Raw genomic sequence first — 25,160 nt, 5'->3', positions numbered from 1 at the left:
GTGTGAGCGAGCGCATCACGCATCAAGGCTAAATTCACCAATATAAGCCTTTTATGCGCGCATGCCCCAACAGAGGAGAAAGATGAAGACACCAAAGACATATTCTTCGAGCTCTTGGACAAGACATATGAGCTGTGCCCTGGATATGACATTAAAATTGTATTAGGAGATTTGAATGCCAAGCTAGGAAGAAAATCCATATTTGGTGGAATAATCGGGAGATATAGAATGCACGACACCACCTCCGACAACGGCTTCAGGCTGGTCGATTTCGCTGCGGGGCGAGACGTGCTGTTCACACATCTTAATATCCAGAAGGGGACATGGAAATCTCCTGATCAATCAACCGTCAACCAGATTGACCACATTGCGAACGACGCACGACACTTCTCTAGTATACAGGATATCCGAACATTCCGAGAGGCCAACATTGACTCGGACCATTACCTCGTTGTAGCAAAGGTACGTCTACGGATATCCCGATCCAAGACAAAACAAGGAAGTACTGTGAGAAGATTCGACGTTAGACGGCTACAATCGCAAGAAACTGTCACGTCCTTTTCTGATCGAGTCTCTAATAACCTCGTAGGGAGTCCTATGCTGCCTGCATTAAGCATCAGAGATGCCGCCTCTGAAGTGCTAGGTTTCACACAGCGAAACCCCTGGTTTGACGACGAATGCCGACAAGCGCACTCTGCGAAACAAGAGGCATACAAAACGGCGCTGCACAAAAGGACTAGAGCTGCTCGCGAGCTCTACGAACAGAGAAAAGAGAGGAACACCGGTTTCTTAGACGGAAAAAAAAGCATGTCACAACAGGAATGAGGTTCGTAAATTTTACCAAAAGGAAAAAAAACCTCCCAAGGGTACCAGCCACGAACCGAAGCCTGTAAGGACGATCAGGGGAACATCGTAGTAGAACCGCAGTCTATGTTGAGAATATGGAAAGACCACTACTTCAAATTATATAACGGCGATGACGAACCGAATTCCGCTGCAAGGGAGATAGAACCACTCAACCTCGGCGACGCAGATCAACAATTCCACCTACCCGACCTTGACGAAGTGAAGATAGCTATATCTAAACTTAAGTCAAACAAAGCTGCTGGAGCTGACGGCATCGCTGCCAAATTATTTAAAGCAGCAGGCGATGGCTTGGTAAGGAGCATGCACCAACCTATCTGCAAAATATGGTTAGAAAAAAGAGTGCCCGATGAGTGGAATCTCAGCATAGTGTGCCCAATACATAAGAAAGGAGACCCACTAAGCTGCTCCAACTACAAAGGCATCAGTCTCCTCAACATTGCATATAAGATCCTCTCTGCCGTATTATGTGAACGTCTGCAACCGTTCCTCAACAACCTGATTGGTCCTTATCAGTGTGGCTTCAGACCAGGAAAGTCTACTATCGACCAAATATTCACACTATGGCAGATCTTGGAAAAAACCCAGGAGCTTCAAATCGATACCCACCATCTCTTTATCGATTTTAAAGCCGCGTATGACAGCATCTATAGGGAAGAGCTCTACCGAGCAATGTCTAGTTTTGGCATTCCTATCAAACGTATCCGTTTGTGCAGAATGACGATGGAGATTGCACACTGCTCTATCAAGGTCGGAAAAGATCTCACCGATAAATTTGATGTCAAAAAAGGTTTTAGACAAGGCGATGTACTGTCATGCGACTTCTTCAACATCGTTCTGGTAATAATTGTGCAAAACTCAACCGTCAACACTAGAGGCACAATCTTCCAAAGGTCCATCCAATTACTTGGATACGCAGATGATATTGACATAATTGGAAGATCAAAGCGTGATGTCAGTGGAGCGTTTTCGAGCATTGCGACGGAAGCGAAGAAGATGGGTTTAGTGGTCAATGAGTGCAAGACCAAGTATATGCTGTCATCAAAAAAGGACACTGAACAACGCCGCCTTGGACAAAACGTCACCATGGACAGCTATAACTTTGAGGTAGTTAAGGACTTTGCCTACCTAGGCACCGCTATTAACACAGACAACGACACCAGCGCTGAAATCAAACGAAGAACAATTCTTGCAAATCGCTGCTTCTTTGGTCTTAGAAGGCAATTGAGAAGTAAAGTCCTCTCTCGAGCATCTAAAATCACCATCTAAAGACACTCATCATCCCGATTCTCATTTATGGCGCTGAGGCCTGGACCATGTCAAAGAAAGATGAGAGCGTCTTAGGATGCTTCGAGAGAAAAATTCTTCTTCTACGCATAGATGGAGAATGAAGGAGAAGATATAACGACGAACTGTACGGGTTGTACAGCGACACTGACCTAGTAAGCAGAATTAAAGTCCAACGGCTAAGATGGTTAGGTCATGTAGAGCGGATGGACATTAACGATCCAGCCCGGAAGGTCTTCGAATCCAATCCCGAGGGACGGCGCAGTAGAGGAAGACCGCGACTCAGGTGGCGCACCCTGGTGGAAGAGGACCTCAACCAACTTGGCGTGCGAAACTGGAGACAGCTAGCTAGGGACCGAGCTGGCTGGAGACGCATGTTGGTTGATGCCCAGGTCCACCCGGACTGTAGCGCCACCTTAAGTAAGTAAGCAAGTAAGAAATCAATCTGTTACTCTTGATATTATTTAGTTGTGTTAATGAAAATGGACTCACTGGGCTTATTTTGCAAGAGAAAACAATAGAAAAGATAATTAGGTTTTGCTATGCTTCCACCAAAGGTTTATCTTAGCTTAGACTGAGTAAATCTTTTTGGTTTTTCCATAGAACAAGAAGATTTAAAAATGATTAAGTTTGACAGCACCTTCTAAGATGCAAATGATGTTTCGATGTTTCTTATGAAGTGCAAGTGAGAGAGTTTGATTCGTGTTAAACAATTAATTAATGAAGATTTTATTTTATGTCAAAACTGCAATTGTTAAATTAACTTTTTTAATAGAATCCCAATTTCCAGATGCTTTCTTAGCATTTCTTCTTGGAAATTGTTCATTTTAATAGTCTTAGTTAGTTTTTTTGCTAAGTTATTTTTGTTTTTTTTTTAAATTATTATTCTGACAGATCTTCCTTCAGTTGTACTAGTTTTTAAACATGTATGTACAAAAATCTGGCTACTGTCAATGCGTTTTTTTGGGAATTTTCCACTATACTATTTATAGAATGCCAAAAACCACGGGTAATGCTGAATTGTTGTTTTTGAAAGCAAAGATAATTAGTCACAAATTAATAATCGCCTCATAAAAATTGATGTGATTGATGAGATTTTGGACAGTAAAACATGGAAGACTAATAAGTCAAAAAAGCAAACAGTTGAAAGTTAATAAGCATAGTCGACGACATGGTTAAACTTCGAATAAGCCGAATCCGACTCCAATTAATAAAATAGTTGGTCTACAAGCTATTTTCGACTTAGAGATGATCGTAACTCCACCTAAAATAACATGAATCTAGGAAAAGAAATTAAATGATATAGAAACCTTAGTTTTCGCAAATGTTTATTTTACCATAAAATAGGGATACTGAACCGAAGTAGTGAAATTTATTTAGGCAGTTATGAACCCACTACCACCTTACCGCCCTTGCAGTATGTTAATTACCCCCATCGACAAGGTTCTGTTTCTGGCCGGTAAAATGTACTTTTTCAATCGGTTTTGATAGGCTTGATTCAAATCCACTTTTACTTTTTAAAATTGAAAATAAAAAAACACATGCAATACTAGGCTTTTTAAGGCTATCTAAATTTTTAGAATTTGTGATGGTTTTCTATCGAGAGTCATGTTTTTTCGTTGTCTTAAGCTTTTTAAGGGACCATATTTACAAATCTAATGCTGCGAAAAAAAATTGAAGATGAGAATCGATTTCAGGACCTCTTAATCATTAAAAGTGTTGGTTACTTATTTAGGGATTTAATTTTATCATCAGTTTTGAAAGCTTTTTTTTAATAAACGAAAGAAATTAAACCTTTAATCTTTTTTATTTGGTTTTCAGTAGCTAAATTATATTAAGAAAATGTGGCCAAATGAAAAAACATTCACATTTTATATGAAAATATTACCACCCCCACCCTCTTCTTTCAAAACAAGTATTCTATAACACTCCATTTCAATTACAGTGTTAAAACACAATATTATGAACTCATTTTGCAGCCATACATCAAGAAAGTGGAGACCTTCAGCTTATTCAGTTTTTCAAGAAAATTATGATCCGGTATCTCCTAAGGGTAAGTTAAAATACTAATATCAATAATAAGTAAAATGTCAAAAAAATGAAAACAAATGTTTTAGTCCAAACATTAAAAAAGAAAGAACGTATTTTAAAAATACTTACGATCATGGTATCATGATCATGATGGCCTTCTAAAAGTAAAATTACCGATTAAGAAAAATTTTAAAATATATTTATTAACATAAAAATAGGAGAGTTACATTAAGATTTTAGGTATAAAATCTTTTCTGTACTAAACATTTCCCAGAACTCAATGTCACTAAATGTCAACATACGACTTGTCGAAAACACCCGCCTGGTAAAAACCCTCTCCTAATTTTCACTGATGCAATGTTTCTAAATTTCCATTCTCGATTTTGGCATTAAATGTGATAAAGACCTCAATTTTTTTCTATTCCATAGATAATATAATTGCAAATGCAAATTCTTAGTGGCTGGTTCAAAGAATTTTCAGACCCATATGTAACTAAGTCATTGTTCACCACATTTGTTAGACACATTCTAGAGTATACATGTCCAATTTGGTCTCCTTATCAATTCATTCAGAACTGAAAGCGTGCTACAAAGGTTCCTTTGATTTGCGTTAAAAAACCGCCAGTGCCGATCCTTATTCCCATACATTTCGTTTACCAAGTCATCTAATAATTTTCATCCACGTTACCTCAGATCTATTTTCCTCTTCTGCCATTCTTCTTACCAAACAAAATATGCCCACTCTAACACAATTACAAGAATGTGAAGTTTAGCCAACAGTGCACAGCATCTCCTTGATTTCAATCTTAGTACCTCGTCTCTTAAAAGAAACCCTTACTAAAAAATTTCGAAACCGACTACTCTTTTAGTTTTAAGTAAAGTTGAAACTTTATTATTATTGAAACCCTAAAAAAGTTCAACGTAGACGAATTTTAACAATCATTCTTTTGGTAAAATATAAATATATAATAAAAATAATACATTTATTGTAAAACAAACTAATTTGTAAAATAAAATTGTATCTATCAATAAGTTTTTAAAAGTTTCAAAACTTATAATATTCAATCAAGAGCAAATTTGAAGAGAAGTATATGCTCATAGATACATTAAATATTTTAAAGGTTTTACATTTTACATGAATATTAATATTCGAGTAAAACTAATTGTGAAAGTGTTAAAAATTAGGCTTTATGAAATTTACTGACAGTTTTATTGGTAATTATAAAAAAAAAATCAAGAACGTATTGTACTTCTTTGGAAGTATATTGAATCAGAAGTTTTTGGATCATTTTACAAATATGGAACCAATTTTCGTAATTTTAAGAATTTCATAATTTACAAAGTAAAAAACGTAACATTAAGTTTACCCTTTTAAAAATAACTAAATAAATATATACATTGGGTGGCGCAACAGTCCGTTTGAGAACTAGGGCCTAGTAACTGACAACTCTCAACCATTCCTGTGTGCGAGTACTGTTGTCACGGATGGATGATAAAAAAACAACTATTTATGTAGAAAATAGTGTTTTAGTCTAATTATGTTTGAAGCTAAAAACTTACACAATCCTATTTCCGGATATTACGATCGACATTAAGTTTAACGTTTTGAAAAAAAAGTTTATAGAAACAGTATCTTTTTATCATGTTTTTATTTCTATAATATTTAATTCATTTTTTTTTAAGAACCAAACCAACTAATTCCAAACTGACCAAACTACAAGGTACGACAAATCTCACCTGATTCTCAGCGAGAATACTCCAAGATACTTGAACCCTCTTACACAAACGTATTAAAAATTTCGTCAGTTTTAATCACTATCGATTATATATATTAGAATTCATTGCAAAAAAAAACGTATGATTCAATAATAATTAACCTTTGATTTAAAACAAAATAATAAAATAATCATATCTATCAGTCCCAACCTATATTTTGTCATCAAAGAAATACAAATTGCGAAATACCGCAATACGTATAGACATACGTAAACGCACACTCATTATTTAAAAGATAATAATTTTTTGAAAGGAAATACCAAACAAATTTCCAATTTCAAAATACTATTTACATCCCCCAAACATACTTAGAGTATTAATACCAACAATAATTCACCACAATGTAGGTCATTTAATTTCACCGCATTTTTTATAGTTTTCAATAAGAGAAAACTTTGATTTCTCCACAAAAAGAGCGAGAAATACACTCTTGCTGTTAAATTCAGACTCTATTTAACCCACCCCTAAATTAGAATGACAACAGAGCGCAAGAAAACATCTTTGAATGTTATTAACAGAGCTCTGACAGTGTATCTTAAAAACACCAACTTTATCGCTGTCTGTTGTCGTCACAGTCACCGTCACTGGTTTGTTGTGTATCTAACAACAAAACACACCCCACCAACGTTACCATCACTCGACACATAGAATAAAAATTCTACAGCACTGGTGGTAAATTCACTGCTCAATAACAGAAGATAATTAGTTAATCCATATCTATGGACTTCATAGATACTTAGATACGTAGAAGCACGAAAAGAAGAACAAAAATAATTAAATAGCACCATAGTCACACTCCGGAGCACTGGCATCGTTCCGTGTGTCGTCGTCATAGTTGTCGTTGTCGTTGTCGCTGTTGTCGTCAACTCTTGTCACACCAGCTCTTGCGCTCTCTACATTCAACTTAACATCAACAGCCATAGCCAAAGCCACAGCCACATCCAGTTGAGCAGAGTGTGCTGTGCCTGTGCCTTTGACTGGTGACTGGTGTCTGGTGACTGCCTCTGCCTCAAGAGCCCCAGAGTCAGAGTCAGAGGCAGAGTAGCAGCAGAGCAGCTAGCGAACAGCGATTACTCTGGTAGACTGAGACTGGTACACTACGCGTTTGCCTCGACGACGACTACGACTGCGACTGTTGTTCGCCACTGTAATGTATCTTCAGTATGCCATCAACCGCGCTGCCGATCGGTTTGAAATTTGCGAACCAAAGTTTTTCCTTATTCTCTATAAATATTCCGACGACGAATCCAAAGTACAGAATCACTTGTGGCATCGGTAGCCAAACAACATTCACTCAACGTTGTATCTTTCTCTCAGTTTTTGTTTTGTTTTTGAGTCTTGTCGTAAGTTGCGTCGAAATTTTCTTCGTGAATTTTCATTCAACTTAACAACAACATAATCGTCATAGCCATAACCATCCGTGGTATATCTTTGTCGTCTTCGGCTTCGACTTCTTCCTCGTTTAGCTAAAGTCCAAGCCGTATTTCCAATACCCGTACAAAAAAATATCTACACAAAAAAAAGTATCTCAACCGAAATGCTAAAAAAGTGAATGAGAATTTGGGTTATCTGCAGAAAGCGCTTTTAAAACGCAACACAACAAAAAAGATACACGCGTGCTGCTGCAGTGCATGCATCGGGCGTATACGCGACATTTATTTGATAGTTTAATTCTGGTTCTTTTTCATCTGATGCTGGGGCTTTCGTTTTCCAATCAAATATGAATTAAATTTACCTTTGAAAGTCATCAAAAGTGCATCTTCTCAATACAAAGATATTCCAACTTGTGTAAAAAATTTAATAAAATTTTTAAATCAAAATCGTGGCGCGTTTTGCCGTCGCTAAATTGCATCTCGCGTATCTCGTTTATCGTCGCCGCACTACACTTTTTATAAGTAGTTTTTAGTAGAGTACGAGTACGAATTCGAGCACCTGAACCGAGTTCGCATGCTAAACGTAATTAATTATTATTATTTTTCTTCTTTTTTACTCGCTGCTCTCCAAATTGTTCAATTAATTAAATTGATGCCAGTCTTCCGCTTTTGTTCCTATTAAAGTTGGCATTTTATTTTTGTTTGTTAAATTTTAAATTTTGTCTTGTTTTCATATTTTTTGTGCGATTAAGTGTGCAATTTTATATATTTTAAAAGTGAGAAAAATTAAAATTGAAATCAATTGAAAATCAAAAAAAAAAAAAATAATTTATAAAAGTTTTGAGAAAAAATAAAGTAAAAGCAATTTCCGTGTGTGAAATGTGGAACACACATCATCGTATCATCGCTTCTGATAGGCGATATGATCAATCATGCTAAATGTAAGTCACAGCATTCTCTTTGTATTTTTTTTTTCTTCTGTTTTTCTTTTATTTTATTTTTTTTAACTAGTTTTAAGATTATAATAAATTTATTTTGGAATTTTATTTTACCGTTAGATTTATATTTAAACTAAGAGATACTTTCTGAGTGAATGGGAGAGAGTGAGAATCTTTTATTGGAATCTCAATTCTTGGGGTTTAATTTTTAGTGCGAATGACTTTTTTTTTATATTTTCTCTATGTAGATATTAAATTATTGACAATGTTTTCTTAAGATTGACAAAATCCTCTAGATCAAAAAGTTATCAAGTGAATTTGCTAAGAACTTCAAAGAAATTTTGTTGAACAATAATATTCCATTAAATCAAAGTTTCAGTATAAAGTTTTTCCAAACAAAATGTATGTTTGAAATTTAAAAATATTTGTTTTTTTGTTAAGCAAAAATCATAATAAAATAAAAGACATTAATTGCTGCTATTAAAAAGACTTGTTAATATTAAATACAATTAATATCTATGATAAAAACAATCCTTGATATATTTTTATAATTGATGACTTCAAATATTGTTTTTCTAGTAATACTTAATGTAAAATACAAGACAAACGTTACAATATTTAAATGAGTACAATAAACAAGTGCTTTCTTAAGATTTATTGGACATTTATATTTTTTAACATATTATTCTACCAACCTCTTATAGAAGATGAAATAACACAAAATTTGTCCAGAGTTTGTTCTTTTCTAAGACCAATAGGTATATAATTTTAATATAAAAAGGTTTGTGTTTACAAAATTAATTGAATCGAAAATATTTTTAATTCTGAAGGTATTTGGAATCAACCAAACTTTTCAATTATGTTTTTAAAGTTGTTACCTTTAGAAATATAGGAACCGAATTTTTTTGATTTTTTTTCTAAATGCTTTGATGTTGTTTTCTGCATAAAAAAATGTATTCCAAGTCGAAATCTCTGGTAGTTCCTTAGTTTTAGCGATGTTTCCCAAACTTATATTCAAATAATACATATCTCTTAAAATATTTGATTTTTACACTTCGAAAAATGTACAAAATTTCAATTGTACAAATCGAACCTTATACAATAACTTCCTACATAAAGTTCAAAAAATCATTAGTTATTTGAAAAAACAAATACTTTTTTTTCATCATGGTTTCTATCACACAAATTACATTTTGAAACGACTTATTCTTTAACTTCCTGCAATTTGGTTTATTTAACGAAAGATTCGAAAGCTCAGTGAATAAACATAATGAAAGATGGTTTTTATTAGAAATGAGTATTCGTATCTAAAAGGAATGGAGTACGAGAGTAAGTTCATGACTCTGATATATTGGATTCACGTCTTACAATTTTATTTTAGTCTTCTATATAGAGGAACAAAACCTTTTTTTCAACAATTCTTAAATAACTTAAATATCGTATGTAAAAACATATTATGAAAATTTGAATCAATGCGCAGAAGATAAAACGTATGTCATTAATTAAGACATTAATATTTAAGTTGAATGATTTTTTTTAATGCAACTTGTACAAGTTAATTAAACATTTAGAGAAATTCGTTCTGAATAGATTTTAACACATTTGTAGTCATGGAATTTTTCTATAAATCTTATATTTGTTTCTATATTATCTTATATTTGTTTCACATTCAAGACTATACAAAAAATTTTGTTCCAAATACTTCGTAGACAAAACGTGCCAAACTCTAAGAAGTAACGAGAAAGTATTGAAATATTATTTTTTAAGTTCGAATGAGTTCTGTAAAATGTCTTCTTTTAAAAACATAACATTTTTAGAGTAATCCTTAAACTATATTTCCTCAATGTAAATCAGATCACTACTTACTAATTTATAAAGCTTTACCGGAACTAAAACAATATTACACAATATTATGAAATACTAAAATTTACATACACCTACTTTTGATTAGAAACATTTTGAGGCAAAATCTAATTTAATACTCAACTCATAATCTGATTAGTCTAAAGTAGCGATAAAAATCTTCACTTATGAACTTAACAAGCCAAAAATAAAGAAGATAATTTGAACTTTTATTATACTGTTATTCATTTGACAATCAGAGGTGATGATTTTTTCGATTACTTCACTCTTTATTATAGAAATAAAAAAAAGACAGTTAACATTTCAATTTTGAACCAAAAACCACAAACCATATTAATTTTGAGAAAGTTAAAAATAAAAAATTTGGTAGAATTTAAGTTTATATAGAAAAAACAATATTAGAATTAGACTTAGAGTTGACTGTGGAAGCATTTAGGCCATGATGTTAAAAGTTTTAATGCCACTCGTTTGATAGTAACACATCGTCCACTTTTCACCTTTTAAAAGCAAAAAATACTGAAGTTTTTGATGAGACTTGAATCCATCGAAGCCACTTTTTTATATTTATATTTGCTGACTTAAGGCATAAGTGGAACACTTTAGAATTGTCATTGACGATACAAATTATTTTTGGAGGAAAGCGTTTGGTTTAGATACGAAATAAAAACAAATTGGTTACTTCTTTTCTGGTTTATAGTTCGGATTAATACGGAGTTTATGGTGTTCAATATTGAAATTGGTTTTAAAAGAACAAACTTTGCATTGAAAACAAAATTAAAGTTTCGCCACCCTTCAAATGAAAGTTTATGCGCCCTGAAACCCTAAGAGAATTAATAAATTGAAAAGAATATTTATTGCTTTATAACATACAAAATACTCGTTGTTTATATCAATTATGTAAATAAGAATATTTAAAAAAAAAACAGTGTTATGTTTTGGACTCCTGAATTAAATGTTAGAACAGCGTTTACAAAAAGAATAATTGTTTAAGTCATCAAATCTGTTAAATAAATTTGTTAAATAAAAAAATGAATTCAACACGAACAAATCAAACTGGTGTATCCCAAAAAAACAACAACATGCAAAATTTAAAATTTAATAGTTATATTTTAACTGATACATAAACTAGATGAATTTCTTCCATTTTTCTCATAATGCACACAAAAATGAAAAATAAAAATTCAAATTCTACATATTTCTACGCTTTTCAGATAAGTTCAGGAAACTCTTATAAAAATTGAACGTTTACTATGTTTGAACATTGTTTGATTTGGCATTAAAAGGGCCAATGGTTTTGTATCATTAAACGTTTTGCTTCGACATAAAAGAGCGATTAAGAAAGTCAAGCTACATAATTCGCACGCTGAAAACAAAAGTGGCACTATACCAAACATTTTTTTAAAAATCCATTTTTTTCTTCAAACCCATTTTGTAATCTTAAAATGACATATTATAAAAAGATAGTGATACTTTATTTTGTCAAAGTAATTAAGCAATTCAATATTTTTTTTAGAGCTATAGACAATTGAAGGCTTTTTGTTTAGTGACACTTTTGTTTCTAACGTGCATTATGTTTAATGTTAAAATGAAGGTAATAAGTTGTAGATTTGTTTTAACAATATAATAATTTACTTAATTGTCAAAAAGTTCAGATGATTGCTTTCAATGATTAAAAACCAATGATAGCTATTACTGATCTCTAGTCTTTGCCCGATTTCCTTTAAAAGTGTATTTTGTTCATTGGAGCTATTTTAAGTGTTATTTTTGTTTATAAATCAAGTATAATTTTAAGTTGTATGATAAATAATTTCACATTAATCACACTTGTTTAAGGATGTCCTTATAACTGAATCAAATATTAAGCCTTTTTATTATGTTTAGAATAGACATTTGCAACGTGTTTAGAATCTCATTATTTCTGAAAATTTTACCAAAGTTAATTAGATTGCGCAACAGTTCGTTGAGAACTAGGGCCTAATGACTTTAAATCTCAACCATTTCTGTGTGCGAGTAATGTTGTAAGGGATGGAGGGAACCTACAGTTTTAAGCCAAATCTGAACGGATAATTTGAGAAAGCACTTTTTCTGACAAAAATTAATCTTGGAGAATTTGTCATTTCCTCGTAGGAGGCAGTGAAAAAAACTTTAGATGGCATAGTCAGGGATCGAACCCAAGATCTCTGGCATGACAGTCCAACGCAATTTTTTTTTAATTCAATCTTAAACCTTTCTTAAAGCTAGACAAAAATTCATAAAACAAGCCTAGTTATCCACAACTTACAACTAACTTAATGGTCCCATATGGACACTCTAAGTTAAACAAAAATACCTAATACTAATGCCTTTTGGCCCTAAGATCTATTTTAACTTCAATTCAATTTTATTTATTTTTGAATTTATTAGAAAATTCAAAAAACTAATATCAATATACTTTCTTATTTTTACTTTTAAACTACTTAAAATTAGGTCCCTAAATAAAACTTATAGCCTACCTAAAAACTACTTAAAACTAGAACGAAGTCCCTATTGTACAGGAGTCGCCTATCCACGGTTCGTCGTCCGACGTGGTAGATTAGCGAAACTGCCAATCTATGAAGCCGTTTAAGCGTGCACTTTCAAAATACTCGTCGTTCGGATATAAGGGCGAACAAATCTTGCAATGTGACCTCGAACGAGTTTTATCACGAAATTGTCAATTCTGCTGATTTGAGCCCCGTTGTATAGGACCTCGTTGGAATACTAATGCACGTAAGAAGATTTGGCTGTGCGATATAAGCCGGTAAAGCGTCGTAAGCACTGCCGCTCGCACACCCGAAACTTCTCCATCTGGGAAGGATCATCGGCCGTATGAGTTCCATGAAGCAAATTACCTTCGCTCTGGGGCTAAGCCGACTGCTGTCTTTTCGTCAGAGCAAAGGCTCCTCTGGCCCTGGTCAGATCAGCATTTATATGTCTGTCGAAATATAAATACTGATCTAACTAGATACCGAGGTTCTTCACTGCACTTTTGCTCATTAATGGCTGCTCGTGATGATCAATGATAACCATCCTGCGCCAGTTCTTGAACGTATCCCTCGTGGTGCTAGCCAACGGAGTCCGGAACAGAATTGTCTCCGACTTCTGGACATTTATTTTCAGTTTCCAGTCGTCGCAATATCGCTAAATCTTGTCGAAATCACGCTGCAAGAGAATTCTAATAACCTCAACCTTTCGGGCCGTTCTGTACGCAATAAGGTCGTCGGCGTACGCAATTGCCTTTTTAAGACTACCTATCAGATCGCTGGTGTAAATGCTGAAAAGAATCGGCGAATTCACCGCTCCCTGTTGAAGACCATTTCTAATTGAGAATGTTGTGGTAGAAGTTACATTGCCGCTTTTGACAACAAACTTGCTACCGTTAAGCATATCATAAAGTATATACAACAATGACTTGCTTATGCCAAGCCTGCTCAGTTTAAGGTAAAGACCCTCTAACCATACGATGTCAAAGACCTTTTCCAAATCAACCAGAACAGCACCTGTGCACTGTTGATTTGATTTATACCATTGAATATCAGAAACGAGCTTAGACGCAGCATGAATTGTGTTTTGACCCTCCTTGAATCCGAACTGTTAATGACTTTGTCAGAGCCTTATTAATGATCTTTTCGAAAACTTTGCTGATACTCTGAAGAAGACTTATCGACCGAAGATTTGACGGGTTGGAGTTGTCCTTTCCCTTTTTCGGGAGAGGATGAACCACAGCGGTCCTCCAATGCACTGGATAATATGCATTATTCAGTGCATTATTGAAGAGTGTGGTGTAAGTGTCAATTGCCTCCATCGGTAAATGTCTTAGTACAACGTTGGATATACCATCGACACCTGCTGACTTTTGGTTTTTTATTGAATTGGTACCCGTGGTATGATGGTTAGTGCGTTGGACTGTTCCCTTGTTAGTGTCAAAGGTTGAGCTCAACCTTCGGGTACCAAAGTTAATATTACAGATTAACTTAAACTTTAAGAAATTAACTAAATCCATATGACTTCTCAAGTTTCTTTCCCCAGATTTAAGCTCAGTTTCTTTTTTGTACTTAATTTCACAGTTGCAATTTTTGGACAATAGAGAACTAGTATTTTGTTAGTTAGCAAGATATTAAAAACGGTTACATATTTATCAAATACCTAATTTCTTAGAAGCTAGCTTGCTTCAGAATTATGCTTAGTCCTTAAAAAAAGGAAAGACAAATTTGTTCCACTATCTATTTTAACTATTCATCTTCCAATTTAATAGCCCTTAGTTCATAAACAATAACTGCGTACTAAAAATTAAAATTTCATGAATTTGAAAAAGAATTTTGCAATCAATTAATTAAAATCTTAAATATATGACTTCAATAATCAAATAAATCAAGTTGTAATAATATCTTAAACTAAGTAGTTTATAATTTATTCATACAACAAATAAAATTTAAATCGATATTCGTCGAACTCTAACTTAAAAATGTCAACAAGCTCATTCAAATTGAGTAAATTGTTGCACGATTAATAAAATTCTTGATTACTCCACATTAAAGTAATATTTTTTAAATTCTGTGGGAAAAAACTTCGAAAAACAACACTGTCTACATAATCTTCAACATTTAACATAAAATATGATCAATAATTTCTAGAATGTACATATTTTTCTTTTTTTTTTTAATTCCATGTGTGTATATCTTTTGAATTATAATCTCATTTATAAATAATAAACTTAAAAGCCAGAGCTTGACTTTACATTTGAAATACATAATGTTTCGATGAAATTTCATAAACAAAACTTAAAAAAAAGGTCAAGATTTTGAACCTTTAACTGTTACTTCATCATCAAACATGTAAATCCTATGCGTTTTCATTCTCCCAATCCAAACTATCTATAAATCTATACTACTCTTATATGCATATAACATAATGACAGCTTTATAGATTATTTCATATGAAAGCTACAAACTTCAATATTTCCATAGATAGGTTTTATAATTTTTTTTTCGTTGTTTGATTATTTTAATTCATAAAGACAATAAGTAAATAAGAAAGAGTATAAATCTGTAAAGGAAAATGTGTCGTGTTGTTGAAAATCGTTGACAGCAACATGAATCGAGCTCGCTGATGTATCTTAACGAATATAAACATACATCAGCATCGGAATCAGCAACAGCAACAGCAACGAACTTGAACAGAGAGAAGGAGGCTCTTTTTGTAGTTGTTGTTGTTATTATCAAATAGCTTCGAGCTTATCAACCATCAGCATCACTTATAATTTAATTATAAATTAGTAACAAAATAAACTATACGTACACTTTAATCAAATCAAATTGAATTTGCTGAATTGTGTTGATTTTTTAAACATTTTTATTTGATTTGCTTTATTTTATTTTTATTTATTTAGTTTGATATTTGAGTTTTTTTGTTTTAAATAAAATACAAACAAAATTTGTTTTTATTTTAATTAAATTTTTGTAAAATAAATTTTAGTTATTTGTATTTCAGATGAAAATGTGTATAAATAATAAATTCTACATTCTATCTATTGAAAATCATTCTTATTTAATTTATTTATAATTTATTGTTTTTTTGTTGTATTTTGAAAATAATTCTATATCTCAATTTAAAAATAAACAAATTATTAATAAAAAAAAAAACAGTTCAATAAAAAACATCATCAGCAACCACGATGCGATGATGAGAGAAGAAGTGTGAGAGAGTGCATAAAAGGTTATTGCACTTATATTGTTATTGTTATTTTAAAATCACAATATCAAGTGAATGAAAAAAATAAATAGTGTAGAATTATTCATATAGATATATATACTTTCATTTTATACACAAACAGACATTCGTCATTTCGTTGCAAAAGTTGCAGAGGGCTTACGGGAGTGTAGCTACTTATGAATACAAAAATATTAAATTAAAAAACAAACAAACAACAAATAATAATAATGAGATGAAAAATAAACACAACATTTTAAGATAGCAACATTGTATGTATAAACTTCCATTTTATAATAATTAAATTATAATGTTTGCTAAATGATGGGAATTGTGTTAATTAATTTTTTTGATTTTTTTCCATTATTTTTTGCGTTAAATGTATGGTTGGTAAAATTCAAGGCTAATTTGAAAAAAATGACTGATAAACAAAATTAATAAATGATTATGTTTTTGCTTTTGTTTTTTGGTGGTGGAGGGAATTTTTGTATTGTATTAAATACCTAAGTCTAAAAATTCGATGTTGGTTAGACAAAATTATAATTATTTTTTTTTATTTTTTTGATGTGACATAATTGATTCCTTCCTGTCTGGCGAGCAAGTTTTAAGTATTTGTTCTTTATTTTTATTTATTTATCTTAAGATAAAAATAATATAGTTCTTTGTTTTATTATTTAATTGAATAAGTGACTTTTTTACTGATATATCTTTGCTTATGTAAACATTTACATTTGATATGACAAATTCAAAATAGTAGAATTTTTTATGGAAAAAATACATTTTCGGACGTTTTTGAAACAAAATTTTTTATTCTAACATATTTTTTAACAGAAATCAATAAATTTGCTTAATGAAATTATTCGAAGCTTTCTTGTGCAGTCTTCTTCAAATCAAATCAAATGGGGTGGCGCAACAGTCCATTGTGAACCAGGGCCTAGTGACTTACAACTCTCAACCATTCCTGTGTGCGAGTACTGTTGTCAGGAATGGAAGGGACCTACAATTTAAGGCCGAATCCGAACGGCTAGTTTGAGAAAGCACTTTTTCATGACAAGAATTACTCTTGAAGGAATTGTCAATTCCTCGCAAGAGGCAGTACCCGCGAAAATTATTTTTTTAAATTATGGTGGCACAGGCGGGGATTGAACCCAAGACCTCTTGCATGACAGTCCAACGCACTAACCATCATGCTACGGGTACTACAGTCTTCTTAACATTTCATAATTCACAAGCACTCAAGGGGTTATTAGTACCCTTTATATCGACCTCCGGTGCAATAATGACGTAAATGCAATTTTCTTAAATGTTCAGGAATCACGGTTAAAGTTTGCTTGCTTATTGAAAATACTATATCGCCCTAAAATAGGCCTACAGAATCGACTTCAAGAGTCCTAAAAATAGCTGACTATTCAGTGAGTTAGAGTTCATATTATTACCTTTTATATCTTTCACCTGTTTCTTTTTTGAGCTTGGGAAGGGTTTGAACTATTGTGGAGCGCAAGGTACATTACGACTTTGTTGCTCCGAAAAATTTTATAGTTTAAACTTTTGTGTCAAACAAAAAAGTGGCCTCTTTTGAGCACTAGCAAAGATACAATCACGTCAATTTTACCACGGATAAAACTTGACATTTGGGACATTATGGCGTTCCTAACTCAATTTCAGAAAAAAATGCAATTGCGTCGATATTGCACCGGAGGTGCGATATGTTTATATTTAAATGCAGTGCGAGCGTTAGGAAAATAGGGAAGGATTTAAAAGGAGATACCGGTGCACATTTTAAAGTTCTGACACAAAATGAGAGGAAAAAAAAGAGTTGGCCAAAGCATTCCACATTCTCGATGTGCGATTTAATAAAGAATCTCTATACTTGACATTACGCCCGAAATTGAGCTCAAGGGTAAACTGATGAGCATTCCTAGAAGTGCGAGTATTACGGCTGAATTTTTTAAGGGGAATGCAACTGGCTAATTTGACAGAACATTGTTTGTAAAAATATCTATCAAACGACGAAAGGCATGAAACATTGCGGCGGTGTTCTAGCGATGTAAATGTTTGGATTATACTCGTAATTCTTTCGCATATCATTTTTAATGCCCTTTTTTGAATTCTATCCAAGAGATTTAAACTTGTTTTTGGGGCACCGGGCCAAATATGCGAATTATATTCAAGCTTTGGATGGATGAAATCTTTGTAGAATATAGCCAGATCCGAAGGGCCTTATGCCTTGGCAGGGTCCATCTTCTATCGGCTCTGCCGTGGCTGACCTCTTTTTTACGACCTACTCGTGGGACCAACATTCAAAAACTTTTATAAAATGGACGAACTAGACATGACGAACGTAGAACCCTCCACAGACTTGGAGGATGAACTCTTGGCCTCCAGCCTGGAGACTTTGAAAGGGAGCTTATTTAGCGCTGGTAGTTCCAGCACTTGTGAGCAACCCAAAACCACAGGAACCTTCTGGCCAGCTGAGAAAATGTCGTTAAGTGAAACAGTTCTCAGGTAGAGATCTGCACGTCTCAGAAAAAGAGCAAGCTTGACGACCGGACAAAGCCAGTGAAAGCACCATCTCTGGAGCAGCGCAACTGCATACTCTTAGTTAGGTTGTCAGGGATGACCTACACGTAGCAGTTATGAATGAGCTCTCCACAAACAGCAAAGGTCTGCTGAACGTGTGGAACTCTATCGAGGGCAAGCTCTCTGAGATGGTGTTTTTATACACTATAACAAACAGTGAGGGCCCTTACCCTAGTTTTGACTCTGGCGAGATGCTCAGGGGGTATAGGGTAATTAAGTGTGCGGACGATTTTTCTAGGGATTATCTTAGTGAAAGCATTGCTAAGGTTAAGAAAGTGAAACGGTAATCCATTTCCACTGCAAATGTCCTGCTTTGGCAAACACTAGAATGAAATACTTTGGCAAAGCATTCTTTCAAGAACTTGATGAGCTATCTGAGACAAAGATTAGAGACTTAATCTTTTTTCTCAATGCGACAAAATGGCTCTAACATAATCGCTATGAAGCTTCTCTTTAAATCTATCCCTTTCAATCAAAGGTCAAACGAGTTTTTGGTATCAAAACGGCCGGCGCACTACAGCGCTAATTGGATCTCAGGCTTGTTTGCCTTGAGATCGCCATTTCTACCTACCAATGTCAGCCTAGATAGTTGTTGAAAAGTCTAAACAAACCTCTGGTTTTGCACAAAGACGATAATTGGAAAATATTTAAAATTGTTGATAAAATTTTATCAATTTGAATGCGTTGTTAATGGATCTATTGTTCCAATTTTACTGATTGTGTAGTTTTTGCTTTTCAAACGTTAAAAATTGACGTCTTAAAATATGACAACTTTTAGAAAATCGAACTTTTCAAAATAAATCTCTTTATTCCTTTATATTAATTGAACTAAGGTTTTTTTCAGCAATGATATCTAATTCTTTTTTTTAAATTTAGATCACAAACACAAATTATTATGTTTATCAACACAAAGATTCCTCTTCGACCTTAAGACAAACAGTTTTTAACCACGTTATAGACATAAAGCTCACAAATTTCGTCTTAATTATAATCAACAACAATCCACTTTGAAATAAAACAATAACAACAAAATTCCAATATATAAACAGTAATTAAATTAAATTTCACATATAATAAAAAAAAAAAAAACAAAAACAAAAAAGCTTGTTTAAAAGAATCAATGTTGACCTCAATTTATTAATTATTGTATATAGACATTTTGCCAATTACATTCTTGGAATTGAATTATTATTATTGTCTGTTTATATGACTGTCTTAATATCCCCCAAAGATAGATAGATACGAAGATAGACAGAAAACTCGACATATTATGGATTGGATATACCAACTTATAAAAGAGTAGTATAGATATGTATATAGAACTTATAATGCACAATCAAATATAGAGAGTCTTGAATCAACTTCACCATTAAAGTTATTTTATTTTTAACTGTATCTAAAACAAGAGTTAATAATAAAACTTATATAAAGTATGTATAGCATGTCTATGGAAAAATGTATAGACAAAAATAAATAAAATATAATACCTATGTCCGAACTCCATCAATTAGTTTTTATTGTCGATTACTCATTTTTGTTTTGTTGTTCGTTGTGAGTTAGGTTAATTTATTAACATTATGTTTCACAAACTCCAAAAATGGACATGACAACTGTTAAATGCCAATAGAAAAACGACTTCTTGGTAATAAATAAAAAATAAATATTTTATTTGAGTAGGTTAGTGTTGTGGAATTGGTTTTGAATGTTATTTGTTTTTTGTTTTGTCTTGTACATTATTGGAAAATTATAACGATAAAATGAGGAAACACGAGAAATTCTACAAATCGACCTTATTAAAGTTATTCCGAACAGTTTTCCGTTAGGTATTTAATATCATCTAATTTGAATTAACAACAATTTTCAAAAAAATTCCGAGCACAAAATTATGCTATATTTGAGAAAAATAAATATTTAAAAACGACACGAAATATCATAAATATATCAATATTTCTATCAAATGAAAATATAATAAAATGTTTAACTATCTTAATAAAAACATTCATGGAAAGTCACTCAGATTAATTTAAAAAGAAGTTTTTAGCTGTTCGTGCTATTTCTTTTAACTTAGTTACCCCTTATTGAAAAGAATGCTGGAAGACCGAATAAAAAATAGGGAAACTTAAATTATTCCACCCTGCTTCAATGAACAAATAAAAAAACATCCTAACACACGCAATCATGTAATTTTATGCATAAAAAACTACAAAAATGCACAATTTCAGTTAAAATCAAACAACATAAATAAATAAACTAAAATAGTCTTTATTTTATCAAACAAAAAATGGTGAAATAAAATAAAAACAATAACAAAAAACATGCAATGCAAAACTACTTTTTTTATCGTATGTGTATAATATTTGAATATTTATTTTACATACGTTATAATAGTTAACAATAATAAATAACATAACATGAATATCTTTTATATCATGTAATCTCTTAAAAAAATACACCACAAGATGGCGTTGCACAGCACTGCACACAGGATTTGTTGGATTTTGGTTATTTAATTTATTATAGTTTCAAAGTTAAAGTTGTTGTTTTATAAATACAAAAATTCATATATGTAATTTAAACAAAAATGGTGAATGAGAAATATAAAATATTTTTGTTAAGATAAATTGCATTAGATGTTATTGAATAAGTTAGGTATATGTCCAATGTCAAAATATTTGTAGGGAAAACCCATCATCACAAAGTGAAAGTTAGATTTGTTTGTTTGTTTATAATTTTTGTTTTAAACAAATTCAAGAAGATTTCAATCAAAGTTTGAGATGAATTATTGAAATTTTGCAAAGTAAATTGTAATTTATTGCTTAACGAATAAAAACAGTAATATTTTTAGTCGAAAAAAAAAAACAAATTTAACTATTTCTTTTTATTATTTAATCTGAAGTCAGATTTTAATTATTTATTATATTCTTTGAAACTTAGATAGTGGCGTTAGTTACTATGCTTATAACTCAAGGACTCGCTTTGGTAACTTTTAAAAGTTTGCCAGCTGAAAAAGAATACATAAGAAAATTTCCAAAAATAATTTTCGCACAAATTTTATATAAAACGATTTTGCTACGCCGTTTTCATTTTAGATGATGTTTATGGTCATGTTACGTTGTTGAAATACTTTTTTTAAATTGTTTTTAACTAATGTTATGCATATCAAATTTTTAGATCACATATTAAAAAAGCACGATGCTTTACAGAGGTTTTTGAATTTCCAAAACTCAACTTCAAAAACTAATTCCGTGAAATAAAGCCAATTTAAAATAAGGTCTGTTTTTAGCAATTGTACTTTTTACACGCAAGTCGGAGATCAAATGCTTATTTTTCATATAACAGGGTGCTGAGCAATAAAGCCAAGTGAAGTAAGGCTGAATTTCAAGAATTGCCTTAATTTTCTTTTATAAGGCGTAGGTTAGGTTAGGTTAGGTTATATCGGCTGTCCAAGATGGAAACGGACACACTGAGGCTAGTTTAATGGCCCAATGTGATACCACATGAACCGTTTCCTCGCAGCGTCTTGCATTAGTAGCAGTTTACAAGTAGCGATTGGTATGCCAGTACTTGCCAAACGTTTTATAAGGCGTAATACAGTCAATTTCCAAGTGTTTGTCTTTTTACACTTACACAAAGTGAATGAAGCCAAATTGGTATTATTTCACTTTCAAAACAAACTTTGCACGTACTCAACTTCGTACCTACTCCAAATCATGTACTGTGCTTAAGCAAAGGGGTTGCAGTTGGGCAGCAACATACTTACATACCTAACCGTATAAATATCTAAGTTGGTGTTCTCAAAATAGTTTCGCCTTATTTCACTTTTTCAAAGTTCAATATGACCAACTGCTGAAAATTGGCTTTATTTAAATTTTTTAAAGTGCTATAAAGCCAGTTTTTAAGAGTTGATCTTATTTTAATTTGCCTTATTTCACGGCACTGAATTTTTCCGGAAGGTCATTTATAGCGGTCATTTAACTTAATTTCCTAATTGAAATACACCGGAAAATTTGTACTTTCTAAAAATTGTCTGTCATTGCGGAATTGTGTGGAATTGCAACACAAATCAGTATAACAATTCTTTTCATTTTTGAACATAAAAATATCAGCTTTTCCGGAAAATGAATTTCCTTTCGGGAAATAGAAAAATTCATTTTTAGCAACGAATAATTCCGCAATTTAACTATTTTTACTCTCAAAAAAATTCTTTATGTGATTTCTGATCGATCACACATAATTTCAAAATTTCTAATCAAAGTGAAACGCAGTAATCCATCCAAAAAAATTACCGGATTGATTTCAATAATAGCTATAACTGACCCTTACTCGCCATAAAAATAAGTTGGTCTTATTTCTCAAAATAATTCTGGCCTCATTTCACTTTGTCAAAGTGGAATATAACCAACTTCTGAAAATCTACCGCATTTCACTTTTGTTAGAAGCCATAAGGCCATTTGAAAGTTGGTCTTATTTCACCTTCCAGCCATTTGTTTTGTACAAAACATTACGTTGTATAAAATTCAGGTATGTATATTTAGGAATTTACTTTGGGTACAAAAACTTATTTTATCCTATTTTAACAAGCTGCCGTCCTTTGATAAAATTAAGGCCAAGTTGGTCTTACTTCCCTAAATAACTTGGCTTTATTTAACATTGATAAAGGAAATCCAATTTTTGAGAGTTAGTCCTAGTTTATTTTACAACATCGTATTTATGACCGGGCTGACTTATTTCCAATGCTTTCAAAAGAAGGCTATTATTAGTTGATTCGGTTTCATCAACTGGGATTGTAATGCCTCCACAATGTTTTTATTGTAATTTAAGACAGAGAACCGAATTGATGAACATGAAATACATTTTACGCAACCCACTCTTTTTCTGGTTGAAATGTTTCGGGTCATTATTAATCTGGAATATATTAATTCTTAAGCAATTATCTGGGAGTATGCTACAATGAAAATTTCCAATAATCATGTTGTAACATTGTAAATTCGTTTATCACGTCATGTAATTGAGATATTTTGTATCCAATATCGTCGTTTTTTAATCTGATTTTATAAATTATGATTCTACAAAATTTAATTTATATAAATTGCGAAATTATGAAACCCTCTCCATTAAAAATTAATTAAAATAACTATTAGCAAAAATGCATTTAACAGCTAGTTTTAAAAAAGAAGTTTCCATGGAGATTTTCAACTAATATTATTTCGTAGAAAAACAAGACGAGCCTGACCATAAAACTTCTCCCGGTCTTATGAAGTAAGTGATCCAGTGTACTGGTAACTTATAAATAGCAAAAGATACAAGCCCTTTTTTTTCAAGGGGTCTTTCGTAAGATTTGTAGAAGACATTGTAGTACATGTACATGAGATCAATTACTAAAAGCACTTCTCAATCTGAGCTGAACTTTGCTAAGACTCACGTTGGCCTCGTCAGTCTTTTTGTGTCCAATAATAATTTTACCACACACAGTATTTTTACTTTATTGTTAGCATTGCTCAATTAATTTATTTATTTATTCGTGATTACCTAACAAATTCTAAGATATAAAATTGTATAAGCTAATTTAGCAAAATTAAAGCAAAAGAAGAATACTTAATCTTACAAAAAATGTGGCGGATATATAATTTGCGTCTGTCTCGAGGTAATTCTTGAAGGGTTTAAAAATCGTCTTAAAAATTTATTTTTTTTTGATTCTGAATTCTGATTATTCAGCTTTGAGGTGATATTAGGCCCGAAAATTTTATTATTTGTAAAATATGGTTTCTTGAATTCACAAACTATTAAAGAATAGTCTCCCTCAAAAACAGAATATTATTTACTTTACGAAATCAATTTGTTTTTGTTCCAGAAAAAAGAGTTTTAAGATCAAATATAGTAACAAATATTAGATATTTTTTAATGGCACCTTCAGAATACAAGAAAGCAAGACTATAGGAAACTAAAATTGGACTTACACCGAGACGAGACGATATTTCGATATTGACGAAACCGAGCCAGATCTATTTTAAATGTATCACTATTCTGGAAATCAAATAAATGAATAATAATTCACAATAAAACAATTAAAACGAGTGTCCCAATAATTTCATATTATATGATTTTCAAATACTATCACCCTTTGCATTGATTCGTGATGTAAAGCTTATGAACTCAAAACTGGATCATAGACTTTTTCAAAAATAATATTACATTTAAATAATCGGATTTGTAAATGGTAAATCCTAATTGAATTCATTCATCATTTTGTATTGATTTAAATCGATATAATTTTGATAAAATACAAATAAAAAAAGTGTAGTGCAAGATTTGGTCATGCTTACTCTATTTTCAAGATATAGTTATACAGAATGAAACATGAATTGAAATCTTGAGTAATTGGTGAATAATCCCAAAATATATATAAATTTTGTTGGATGCCGAATTTTTTACTTATTGTTATGTTACTCCTTAAAAATCAGCTTTCGTCTAAAAACAAACACCTATTTTGGTGTTCTCCAGGGGATCCATTTAGGCCCTTTACTATTAACTTTTTATTTGGAGTATGTTACTTGAAATAATATCTTTCATGTAGTATTATTGACAAGATCCAGTTTAATGATTTTAATCGGGTTCAACTTTAATCTCGCAATGAAAAATTGAGCTAGAAGATCTTAACAGTAATGCTTGGGGGAAAATACAACCTTCATATGAGTCAAAGAAAACAAGCTAGGAGCTTTCA

General features: G+C 32.0%; 1 protein-coding gene across 3 annotated transcripts in view; it reads left to right on the top strand.

The window, feature by feature from the left end:
• The first annotated feature begins 7,050 nt into the window (after nucleotides 1-7,050).
• The window catches only part of LOC129948924 (BMP-binding endothelial regulator protein), a 168,152-nt gene continuing 150,042 nt past the window's right edge, over nucleotides 7,051-25,160 (top strand). The window contains exons 1-2 of one of the 3 annotated variants that reach the window (XM_056060075.1): nucleotides 7,051-7,301; nucleotides 8,109-8,272. The gene's annotated coding sequence lies outside the window, so the exon portion shown is untranslated. Of the gene's footprint in view, nucleotides 7,915-8,083; nucleotides 8,273-25,160 lie in introns of all 3 variants that reach the window. The other 2 variants (XM_056060074.1, XM_056060073.1) reach the window with 2 other exon arrangements.

The sequence above is a fragment of the Eupeodes corollae genome, chromosome 3 (genome assembly GCF_945859685.1).
Source record: "Eupeodes corollae chromosome 3, idEupCoro1.1, whole genome shotgun sequence".
NCBI classification, from domain to species: domain Eukaryota; kingdom Metazoa; phylum Arthropoda; class Insecta; order Diptera; family Syrphidae; genus Eupeodes; species Eupeodes corollae.
Note: the sequence above shows the minus strand (reverse complement) of the source record. Positions and strands in the feature narration are given on the sequence as shown.